Genomic DNA, 11,665 nt, shown 5'->3' with positions numbered 1-11,665 from the left:
CTCCTCTTTGTTCACCAGCTAAAATCTTCCAGCAATATTCATGCCACGGACAGAATGCTGAGCTGCCTTCAATTTTTTTTCACTAGATTAATTAGTCCATCAGCTTTAAATTCAACATCATGCAAAGTCTCAGGACAGAAAAATGTAGACAAGTTCTTGGCCAGAATGTTCCGTGAGTGTGACCTCTAGTCCAATTTCCAATAGAGTCCTTGTTCCCCTTTGAAACCTCACAAACATGGTCAGCATTCCTAATGGCATTTTGGTCTAGTCCCACCAGAATCACCCATTAAGCTGTGTTTACTACATTTAAAAGGTTTTCCAGTCTGCATCCCTAAACTTTCCCAAATTCCTCCTGCAAACCACCTCCAAAGCCTTCTGAACAGCATGGTCATTTTGAGTCACAGCAACGACCCCACTTCTGGTATCAATTTCTATTTTAGACAGCTTCTTGTCACTGTGACAAAACTACTCAACAAAAACAACTAAGTTTATTTGGGGAATTATGATTTCAGAGGTGTCAGTCCATGGATGGCCGACTCCACTGCTCTAGGCTCAGGTGAGGCAGCACGTCATGGCAGAAGAGCCAATGGAGGAACGCTGCTCAGTTCATGGTGGGGTCAGGAAGCAGAGACAGAGAAGAAAGAGACGCAAAGAACCACCCCTCCGAGGTACACCCTCAGTGATCCACCTCCTCCAGCCATGCCCCAACTGCCCACACTCACCACTTAGTCCAGTTCATTTAAACTAGAACGGACCGATTAGGTTACAACTCTCACAATCCAATCACTTCATCTTCAAACATTCCTTCATTAACACAGCAGCAGTTGGGAGACACCTCATATTCAAACACTAACAAGTGCATATTTATTTTTTTTTAGGACAGAAAACTACATATTAAAAATGTGGAGAAATAAAATTATGATGTAGCCTTTCTCACCTGCATAAGATAAAAAGAGCTTTTCTTGCTACGAACTGTCATCACTACTAAGGAAATAAGATTTTTGGTAAAACAAAATCAAAAGGACTATATATTTTGAAACTTGAAATCTGCACCAAAGGTAAAATATAATAATCGAGAGATATATTCTGCTAATACACATTAATTTAAATTATTAAAATGATAGTCCTCATAAAGAGACATTAGAAAATCTTTAACAACATATGAAGAAAACTAATGCTCATCCTGTTAGATGCTATTTTCCTCTAAATAGCTTTATTTTGGAAAAAGAACAATCTGCTAGATATAGACACAAAAATAGTAAAAAAAAAAAATTGAGCAAATTTCAAAATATTGCATTCATGGGATATTTTACTATAACTATCTTAACAAATCTCTGCAGAATTTATTATTTTCCCAAAATCCCTTTTACTGTTTTCATACAAATTTTTTTAAATGGGGGGGGCACTCATAAGAAAGTATCTTGAGACTTCTGTGCATTTTTTCAAGTTAATTGTTTTCATCCTTCTGAAGTAGTTAAGGAACTAGGGCAAGTGAGTCCTTCACATCTTTTTTCAGCTATTATGTGATTAAAAATCATGAACGTCACAGAAGAATAAAAACTGCTCAAGATCTAAGAGCTATCAAGTGGCTCTTGGCATGAAAATACACTGAAGCAGGTGGTTAAAAATCTTTTAAATATCCTTGAATGTAGGTGAAATTACAGTCAAATAAATTTTTCAATATGATCAGGGTACTTTACAAATATGTTTTTATAGAAGTAAAACTCCTGTACAAGAGTATTTAACCATCTTAAAGTATGCAATTCAGTAGCATTTAATACTCTCACAATATTGTGCAACCAAGAAGATGATTTTTAATGTTTTCTTTTCACAGATCTTTATGTGCAGTTATTCACCAAATATTAATAATATATGAATCTACAAAGACACCAATAGTTTCAGCTAAAGGAGACCAAATACCAAATGCCCACAACTCTTTGTCTTTTCTGATGCCAACAAAGACTTCAAGTCCTTTCAGAGGAATTCAACAGAGATCAAAGTGGCTCTCAATGTTGTGTTAATACAAAAAAAATGCATGCTCTCTTTACACATTTTAATAAACCAGGAATGCTCAATGACCTACAGGGTGGATGATATTCCCAAGTCTTACTAAAAGAGAACAGTCAGAATTTCCAGGGTAAGCCTGGTAACTATCAGTGATGTAAGTGATAAGGATAATATACTGGCTTGTGTTCTTAGCACTTTTTAATTTGCTTTTCTAATTCTTAATCAGTTGCAAACTCCAATTATAAGGCTCAAATATCTGAAAAAGCTGATTATGCATTTTATTATAGTTAATTTGAATATAGGTCCCCTTGATGATGTATGGGATTTCACCTACTAAAGAAACAGAGTTTCTCCTCTCTTCCTACCTTTGGCTCTTCTGTCAGTGCCTCCTATTGGCAGCAGTTAACAGGAAGTCGACTAGCAAGAAAATCTGAGATTCTCCGATTTGATATTCCAAGAGAATTTGCAGGCTTCTAGCTTAACATTACAGAGTCAAATAGAAAAGAGCCATTGTAGATGTAAGAAACAATTGGTCACCAATTGACATAGTCCACACCTTTGATTATTCTACATCTGAACATACCCTTTAATACACATCCATCCAATGACAAGCTTCATGCTTCTAATTTCAAGATGCAATTACACTTTGCACAAAAAAAGACACTCTCTGTCTCTGCATAAAAGGGAAACCAAAAGTCCTATCATCCATCGTATTCCATTTTCTGTGATACTAATTCCTGCCAGAATACTCCAAATTGCAAAGTTTGCCACCACCCACACTCCTGTAAAACAATGAAAAAAGGAGCAGGGAGATTTTTAGTTGATGCAAATCAAGATATAAACAAGAAGAAAGGAAGAAAATATAGCAGCCACTAGAGTCTTTTGCTGCTCAGGTGGCCACAGGGTCATATTGGTTGCTCATAACTCTCCTCTTCCACATTCATTCCATGTTCCTTTAAATTTTAGTGAGCAGTTCAAACGAGGTTCATTATCTAGAGGAGTGGCCCAAACCCTCATTCCTGAAAGGTCTTGTTCCTCTACAGTCTTACTTTTATTGGTTCCCATAGTCTTTCATTAAATTTAACTACGAGGTGTTCTGAACCCACTTTGTGTTACAGGAGCCCTTTTTGCCTTGGCAATCAAGATCAATCATCCCAGAGTTTTGGTCCAAGGGCACGAAGAGCCATAGTGGTCAAATGACAGTGTCCTGTGATAAACCTGCCCACATGGTGGATCGTTGGTCCCCCTGGGAATGGTGCCATACCGGGGACTCATCATCAACCTCTGTTCTTTGAAGATGCAGTACACAGGAGTCACAGTCACAGTAGCTGGATCAGCCTTGGGAGAGGAAGTACAGGTTGTGGAGTCTGTGTGTTATCCACATCCCTCTCTTCCTGGGGCAAAGGCAGGGGCACCTGGGGAAAGGGGCTGACTGGCCCCTGCAGAATGCGGTCACTGGTGCTCTGATCATTATGGTCTGTTGAAGCTGTTCTTCAGACAGCATTCACGGCACACACTCACATCTTCAAAAGTTGGGGCTGTTCTAAGATGTCTACCCACACATTCCTTCCCCGGACTCCTTTGTCAATCTTTTATTTTCCAGATGCCTGCCTATCTAGCCAACCTTTGACTGGTGTCCATGCATGGATGTAAACCATCTCCTCTGCCATCTCTCCACCCAGGAGGTTTGGCCCAGGATTTCCACTTCCTGCTGTCTTTTAGGCATGCTCTGCAGCTTGCTCCCCCTGAGTGGATGCCAGCATATCAGAAATGAAGTTTTCTGGGGTTTTCCCCATGGGTTTTTGACCAGTGAATTGGTCATAGAAAATTCCCCCATTGAAACGAGTAATGTGGGCTGTGACACAGCATTTAACAACCCTGAGACGCTCTCTTATCTAAACCCTGGGAAAATAAACTAACCCACTCTTTATCTAAATATTCTTAGTTATTGGTTCCACCTGAAAAGAAATGAAGCAAATCCAGAAGTCATATCTTCATATCAGCCGGAAAAATGGGGACTGATTCCAAAATTTCATTAAAACACTAAGAGCCTACTCAAGAAATAATGAGAACCCCAACGAGCTTCAAGAAAACTGGAAAGTCATAGAATAAGATTTGGAGAAAATTGAATTCCTTCTCCCCCCGACTCCTATTCATCATTTATTGCTTTTTCTCTTTATTGAACTTGTTTGTTCATCTATTTTAACATTTACTGAGCATCGACTTCGTACCCAGCACAGAGCAGACACCACAGTGAACCACAACAGACCCAAGTCCTCATGGGGGCTCAGTCACAGAGAAGAATGTGCGGCAGGTTGGCAGATCTGCCCCTCGCTAGCCATGTGATCTCCATTAAATCTCTCAAACCTTTTAGAGCCTGAATTTTCTCACCTGTAAAATGGGCCAACCTCGTGCCGACTTCCACAGGTGGTTATGAGAATTAAGTAAGGTCAATGCATTCATCACTTAGAACAGGTTCTGGCACCTGTTAATGCCAGTTGTCCATACGTTCTACCTTCTACCCACATTTTCTCATAAAAAGAAAAAAGCTTGAGCAGGGATCAAGAGACAGGCTCTGATAGGTATGGAAATGGAGGCCCAGAGGAGGAGCCTCACCCCCAGGTCCTGAAGGGTTTAAGTAGGGGATGCCAAATCCTCAGCTGAGTCAAGGCGAGCCCTCTGAGGAGGGTGGTTTCAGAGATCCCAGGATGGCATTGCTGAGTCAACCAGGTCTCAACTATGTGTCAGCCCTTCATTATGCAGTGACGAGCATTACCCACGATGATGACGATGATGATCTTGAGAAATCCAGTGGAGACACTGAATGTGACAGTGCTGTCAAAAACAAAGTCGCTCGCTTGTGTCCACTTGCCATCCTCAGTGTCCGCTTGCCATCCTCAGTGTCCACTTGCCATCCTCAGTGTCTGCTTGCCATCCCTTCCTAGTTTTGTATTAAGGGATCCTCTGAAAAGGTGGAATACAACACAACCAGCGGGAACGGCTTGTGGTCAGCTAAAGACAGGGACATTTTAGCAGGCTTTGGGGACGGCCATAGACTTAAAAGAAGGCTGCAGCTCCTGACTTCAGGAGGACAGAGACCAAGGAGCCAGAGGAGGGTGCTGGCCAAGGGAGGGCCCCTTCAGAGTCCTGGATCCTAAAGGAATCTTCTCCAACCATCTCTGGTTTGTGCTGCTCTACTTCAGGGAGGGAAGGAAGGTGGAGAGAAAGAGAGCGAGAGTGAGTCACCCTGCTTTGACTAATGAGTCACTTGTCTAACCTTTTGAGCAAAAAAAAAGAAGAACTTTTTTTTTTTTTTTTTTTTTTTTAGTTGTCGATGAACAAATACCTTTATTTTGTTTATTTATTTTTATGTGGTGCTGAACCCAGTGCCTCACACATGTGAGGCAAGCACTCAACCGCTGAGCCCCAACCCCAGGCCAAAAGAAGAACCTTATCAATCAGACATCCACCAAGACTATATTCAGTGTTGAAAACCAAGTGGTGGTGCTCTTCTCAGAAACACAGAAAGTGGATCCTGACCAGGCACACCCAGCAGTCACCCACTACATTTAGCTCAGGGGCCTGGTCCTAGCAATATGCTCTTCAACCGTGTCTTAACTCACAGAGACCACTCCTTTGTCTCTTCATCTGTTAAATAGAAAGCAGGAAACGGTCAGATCCTCTCCCCGCTGCAGAACTGTCAGGGATTGATTGCTAAGACAGAGGGACAGAGGGAAACAGCACTTGGTCTGCTTTGGAGTGGTTGGTGAAGCCTGAGAAGTGGTCTGTGAGGTGTGACGACAGTTCGGGCGTCTGCTGGTTTTGCTCAGCTTGCTTGTCCTCCCACCCCATTCCACTTGGTAATGGCCCTGCTCTGAAGATGCGCTGAACAGTGGCTGCTCTCTAGCTGTCTCGCCCTGTCTCAGAGGGAATTCAGGAAGCAGGCCCCCAAGGCTAGCAGAAGAGCTCTTTTGTTCTCAACTTAGGTCTTCCGTTTCTGCTTCTGGCCAACTGTTCTAGGACTAACCATTTCTCAGTGAGAGGGAAGAGGAAAAAGGATTGCAGGCATATTTGCTTGGTTGTTAAAGGTGTTTGGCTGATTCCCAAACGCATCGGCCGATGCAGTGACTGAAGCCATCAGCCCGTCTTTGCCTCTGGGCTCTGATACAAAAGTTCTGTGCCAGTCCAGGTCCTCCAAGAAGCCTACTCCAAGGTGAGATGAACGTTGTGATCTTAATACTCCTGGGAGAGATAATGAGGAGGAAACTGGAAAAGGCTGAGAACAATGAGAGACCCCATGCAAGTCGGACCCCAAGTGAAGGAGAGAGGGAAGAAAGACTGATTAGAGGTGTCCCAGACCTGTGTGTGATCTAAGAGAGATTTACAAGGCCAAAGAGCCCTCAAACCAAAGGTGGTGGTCAGAAGAGGTCCATGTCTTCTGGAAAATTCCTTAGCATTCTTGACTAAAACTCCCAGTCAGCAGTCATGGTCGATTAAACCTCCCATAGTTTGAGATCTCTGAGATGTCCAAATGGCTCTAACAAGTCCAAGGTCACCTATCCTTAAGAGCATATTCTGACCAAAACCATGAAATTCTGATAATTTATGTCTGTAGACTATGAATGTTTGTATGATATTTAAATTATTATTGGTTTTGTCTTATGTCTTCTTGGTGGGGGGGGGTCTGTAATTCAATTTTTTTTTTTTTAACCAGAAGCTCCGTTCCTTTACCCAACTATAAGATACTCCTAGTGGAAGTGCACCCCAAATTCTGTACTGCTTGACTTCAGGCTTAGCAAGGTAGAGAGGTAGTTTCTGAAAGAAGGATAATTACAGTAAATTGCCTCTGATCCTGATGCTGATGCCCAAGTTTGCAGTTTCAGAGCTTGTTTTATTAACTCACCCATGAATCAGGGTTTCCCATGAATGTGTTCACAAGACTCATTTATAAGCCACCATCCCAATTTATTAGTGTTAAAAGTAGATAAAAATCTTTGTAGTGAACTATGATGTGGCTCTGATATTATACTTGTTACATCTCAGAAAGCTAAATTAGGCATAAAGATTGCAAGGTAAGCATGGTGACAAAGGAGAGGAAGGTGGGCGTGTTTATGAATCTCCTTTGTGGCACAGGCCAGGTATGCATGTGAGTGAGCTCTGTGGGCCAGGTGTTGGGGGACACAACCTTCCACCAGTGCCTCCCTCCGCCACCACCTATCTCTCTCACCTCTTTCTTCCTCTCTCTCTCTTTTATGAGGAATTGAACTCAGGGGCACTTCACCACTGAGGACTGAGAACCTAAGTTGCTTAGGGCCTCCCTAAGTTGCTTTGAACTTGCCATCCTCCTGCCTCAGCCTCCTTAGCCACTGAGATTACATGCACGTGCCACCTGGCCCACCCAGTGCCTTCTTTCTAGCATGTGGAGATGAGGCAACTGCTGCCAGAGCACCAGTTCAGCCTCAGTAACAACACTGCTTCCTGTCATCTCCCTCTGCTGTAGGGCAGCCGTCAGTGAGAACTTTGACCTTGCTGCACATTCCATTCATTTGTTCACTAAATTTTAAGAATGAGTGTGATGATTGTACTCGGTATTGGAATTCAATAATGAGTAAAGTATGAGCCTACTGTAAATGTAAATATATAGATGACTTAATGTCTTGGGGTATTCCACTCTCTGCTCTCTGCTTCCCAGGGTAATGGTACCAACTAGATTGACTGCACTTCTTGGCTCTAGATTCAGCTGGGCTCTTGGTGGTCTTTAGAAATCTGTTCACCCATTTGTAGTGGCCACCTCCATCTCATTCCTGGTGGGTGTTTTAACCCTTTCCCTATTCTCAAATCCCAATGTCTGCCCCATGCAGTTTCTTGGAACCTTACCTGGTATTCACAAGAGTAAATCACCTGTCAAGAAGGCCTTTAGTTTCCTGCCCCTACCCATTAAAATGTCTCGGTGCCCACACTTACCTTTTCATCCTTTTTTCTTATATCAAAGACAGAAATATACCTCCTTCTTCTAGGGTCACTTCTTCTGCCTCACCCCCACCTAAAGTAGCTTATACTTATCGCCCTTTACAGTACAGCCAATACTGAGTCTCACAGCATATGGCATTGTTCACTATTGCCTTCTGAACCTGTCCCACTCAGGATGCGAGGAAGCTGTGTGCTTTGGAGTCTTCTTCCCTGAACATTTACCTGCGGGTTGTGTGTGTGTGTGTGGGGGGGGAGTATAATGATTAATTTGAACTGTTAACTAAATTGAATTAATCCATGCCAAGGATTAAGAGGGATACAGGTGTGTCCATGAGGTTGTGTCTAGGAATGATTGGCATGTGGGATAGCCAGCGAAAATGGAGACTCTCCCTAAGTGTGGACAGCACCGACCAATAGAATGATGGCTTGGATGGAATAAAAATTGGAAGAACAAAGAATCAGCGGCAGATGCAAGCTCGATTCCTCTTCAATGGATTCTTGATTGTTGCTGTGATCATCTAAGAATATCAGATTCTTGCTTCTTCACTCTTCCAAAGCAGACTCTGACAATGATTCCCCAAAAGGCTTAGGTCTCAGACTAGGGTAGCACCAGCGATCCCTCTTGTTCTGAGGCTTCAGCCTCTTGGACTGTGCTGGTACTGGTTCTTCCAGCTCTCCAGTTTGCAGATGGCCATTGTAGACTATCCAGCTTCTGGTCACATAAGCCTTTTAATAATTATATTTCTTGTTGATTCTTTTCCTATAGAGTACACTGATTAATACAATGTGTGTGTGTGTGTGTGTGTGTGAGTGTGTGTACATGCACCTGTGCATGCACATGTGCCTGTGCAGTACTAGAGGTAGAACCCAGGGCCTCATACATACTAGGCAAGTGCTTTACCATTGAACTCCATCCCCAGCCCTCTATTTTTACTTGGAGATAGGGTTTTCCTAAGTTGCCCAGGCACCTCCTGTTAGGGTTGGGCAAACGTCGGAGGAAGAGACCACCAAGAGACTTGTCTCATGCAAAAGCAAAGGGTTTATTGGGGGGGGGGAAACCAGCATGCTGGGGCTCAGAGTTCTCCTGAGAGAAACTGGAGCCCCGAGTACAGCTTAAGCAGAGTTTTTATACAGTCTTTAAACAGGGAAGCTCATATGGCAGTTAGGGTGCGAGAGTGCGATTGTTACAAAATAACCATTACAGAATAAACACGCTTTTTATCAGGGGGTGTTGGGTCAGGGTACATTTTAACATAAGTAACTGTCTTTAACATAAGTTTCAGGTTCCAGGAAAACAGAACTTAAACTTACAGAAAAGCAAAACTTAACAGGAGAGAAAAACTTAAATTTAACCTTTACACCTCCAACTCTCAATTCTTCTGCCTCAGCCTCCTGAGTAGCTGAGATTGCAGGTGTGCACCATCATGCCCAAAGTATCTGCCATTTTTAATGATTCTTCTTCATTTTCTTATGCTTCCATCCTCCTTCCCTAGCACCACCAAGGTTTACTCTTGTCTAAAAACCTCTTCTGTCTTCAAGTCGTCTTTCTTGCTGAGCTTCTGAGCCCGCATGGCTCCCTAATCCTCTCTGCACTGTTCCCTCTCAAGTCAGGACCCCTCTAGGGCTCAGCTGGCTCTCAGGCTGCTGACTCACATTGTCTGTGCGAATTTCTACCTGGATGGCTTGCCAAGCACCTCAAGCCTGAGCCAAGCTCAAATCATGTTCCCACCAAACCAGTTCTTCCTGTCCTTCCCTACCTTGGTTTTTGCACCATCCTCCTTCTGGTACTCTTTCTTTCTCTTGTTGTTAATATTTGAACAGTTTTCAAGGCCTGTAAGTGTTGCCTCCATCTTATCTCCTTAAATGTCATCGTGTTATTCAGAGCCTACTGCCACCGCTTGGCTCAGCCCCTCACTTATCATTTAAATACCATTCCAACTAGTCCTTCACTCCTGTCTCCTCCTCTTCAGATGGCTTCTCTTCAATGGTATAAGGTTCATTCTGCAGATCACAGTTGGACGATGTCACCTGTTATTTCAAAAATGCCAATGGATGGGCTGGAGATGTGACTCAGTGGTAAAGCACTTGTCTAGGACACAGGTTTCATCCCCAGCACTGGAAAAAAAATTTTAAAAATTCCTAATGTGCACCACATGGAAGACAAACTCCATGGTATGGAATTCAAGCCCTTTCTAATATGGCCTCAAAAAAGTGCATTCAGTTTAGCTTGTATATCCTATTTTCCATTCAAAATAGACTACTTATTAATCTCCAAACACAACCTTCATTTCCCTACTTTTGAACCTTTGTTTGTTTAGTATTCTAACTCAATGCCTTTCCACTTTACCCCTTAGCACTCCATCCAAATCCTAGCCACCAAAGTTTACTTGCAATTCACTGCTTGCAGGAAGAAGCACAAAAATTTTTCATTTGGATACTGGTCGCCAGCTGGCCGGGCTGGAGAGATGTTCAGGGTTCAAAGGAGCTGACTGTATCAATAACTAAGAAAATGGCGAAGAAGCCACGCAGCACAGGAATATGAGTTTCTAAGAAGGAGGGCAGTACAGCTTGGTGACCTCAAGGGTCAGCTCCATGCTGGGCAGCGCTGGAAAGAGCAAGACAGCGAGCACACCTGAACACCCCACCCTATTTATTGGGGAGAGGAAATTCGATGGAATATTCCACCCAAATAAGGCAAAGGGTAGGGTTTCAAAGGGTGGAGTCTTGCTTGGTGATGTCTTGCGGTCAGCAGATTGATTGAAATCTTGGCAAGTCACATCCATCTCAGGTGCTGTGAAGGATCACAGAGAGAGAGAGAGAGGAAAAGCACATTTGGGTCACATGACCCAATCAGCATGCAACACCAGACCAATCCCCTCATATGCTCAAATGCGCATAGCTCACACACACAGCCCATGAATGGCTCACCACAGAAACTCTCTCCTGATTGTTTGGATCATCTTAGGGAACTCACTGCAATTTAGCTAGTAGAAAGTCACACAAATATGTATGCCTTATCCCTGCTACTGTCATTGGTATACACCTGTGTCAGCTTGCTTTTTGTATCTCCTCAGACAACACCTCATACAAAATATGGTCCATACTGTTAAAGTACACTGTTCAATATAGCTGAATTCGTTTCTTTTTCTAGCAAGGCTTTTTGGATAAAGGAAACAACAGATTGATTTCCATTCTAGAATAACCTCCTCATCTCATGGCCAACCAGATTTCACTGATTGGTGCCAGCCAACAGGGCAAGCTGTAAGCACTGCTACTCAGTGCACAGTACCTTCCAATAGATTATTTAAGACTGTTTTTTTTTTTTAAGCAGATTTAGGCTGGCAGCAAAATTGAGCAGAAGGTACAGAAAGTTCCCATACTCCCTGTACTCCTTGCACTCACACATGGGTAGACTTCTCCATTATTACCATCCCCATCAGAGTGAAACAGTGATTAAAATCGATGAACTTACATTGACACATCCTTATTTCCAAAGTTTGCAGTTTACATTAGAGTTCATTCTTGGTTTTGTACAACTAATCAGGAAAAAAGAAGAAGAGGAGGAGGAGGAGGAGGAGGAGGAGGAAAAATTAGGGAATACCAGCTAAAGAAGTGCTTAAAGAGAAATTCATAGTTGCCTTTATTAAAAAGAAGATCTCAAATGGATAACTTAAACTTCATCTTTAAA

The sequence above is a fragment of the Urocitellus parryii genome, chromosome 12 (assembly GCF_045843805.1).
Source record: "Urocitellus parryii isolate mUroPar1 chromosome 12, mUroPar1.hap1, whole genome shotgun sequence".
Classification (NCBI taxonomy): Eukaryota; Metazoa; Chordata; class Mammalia; order Rodentia; family Sciuridae; genus Urocitellus; species Urocitellus parryii.
Note: the sequence above shows the minus strand (reverse complement) of the source record.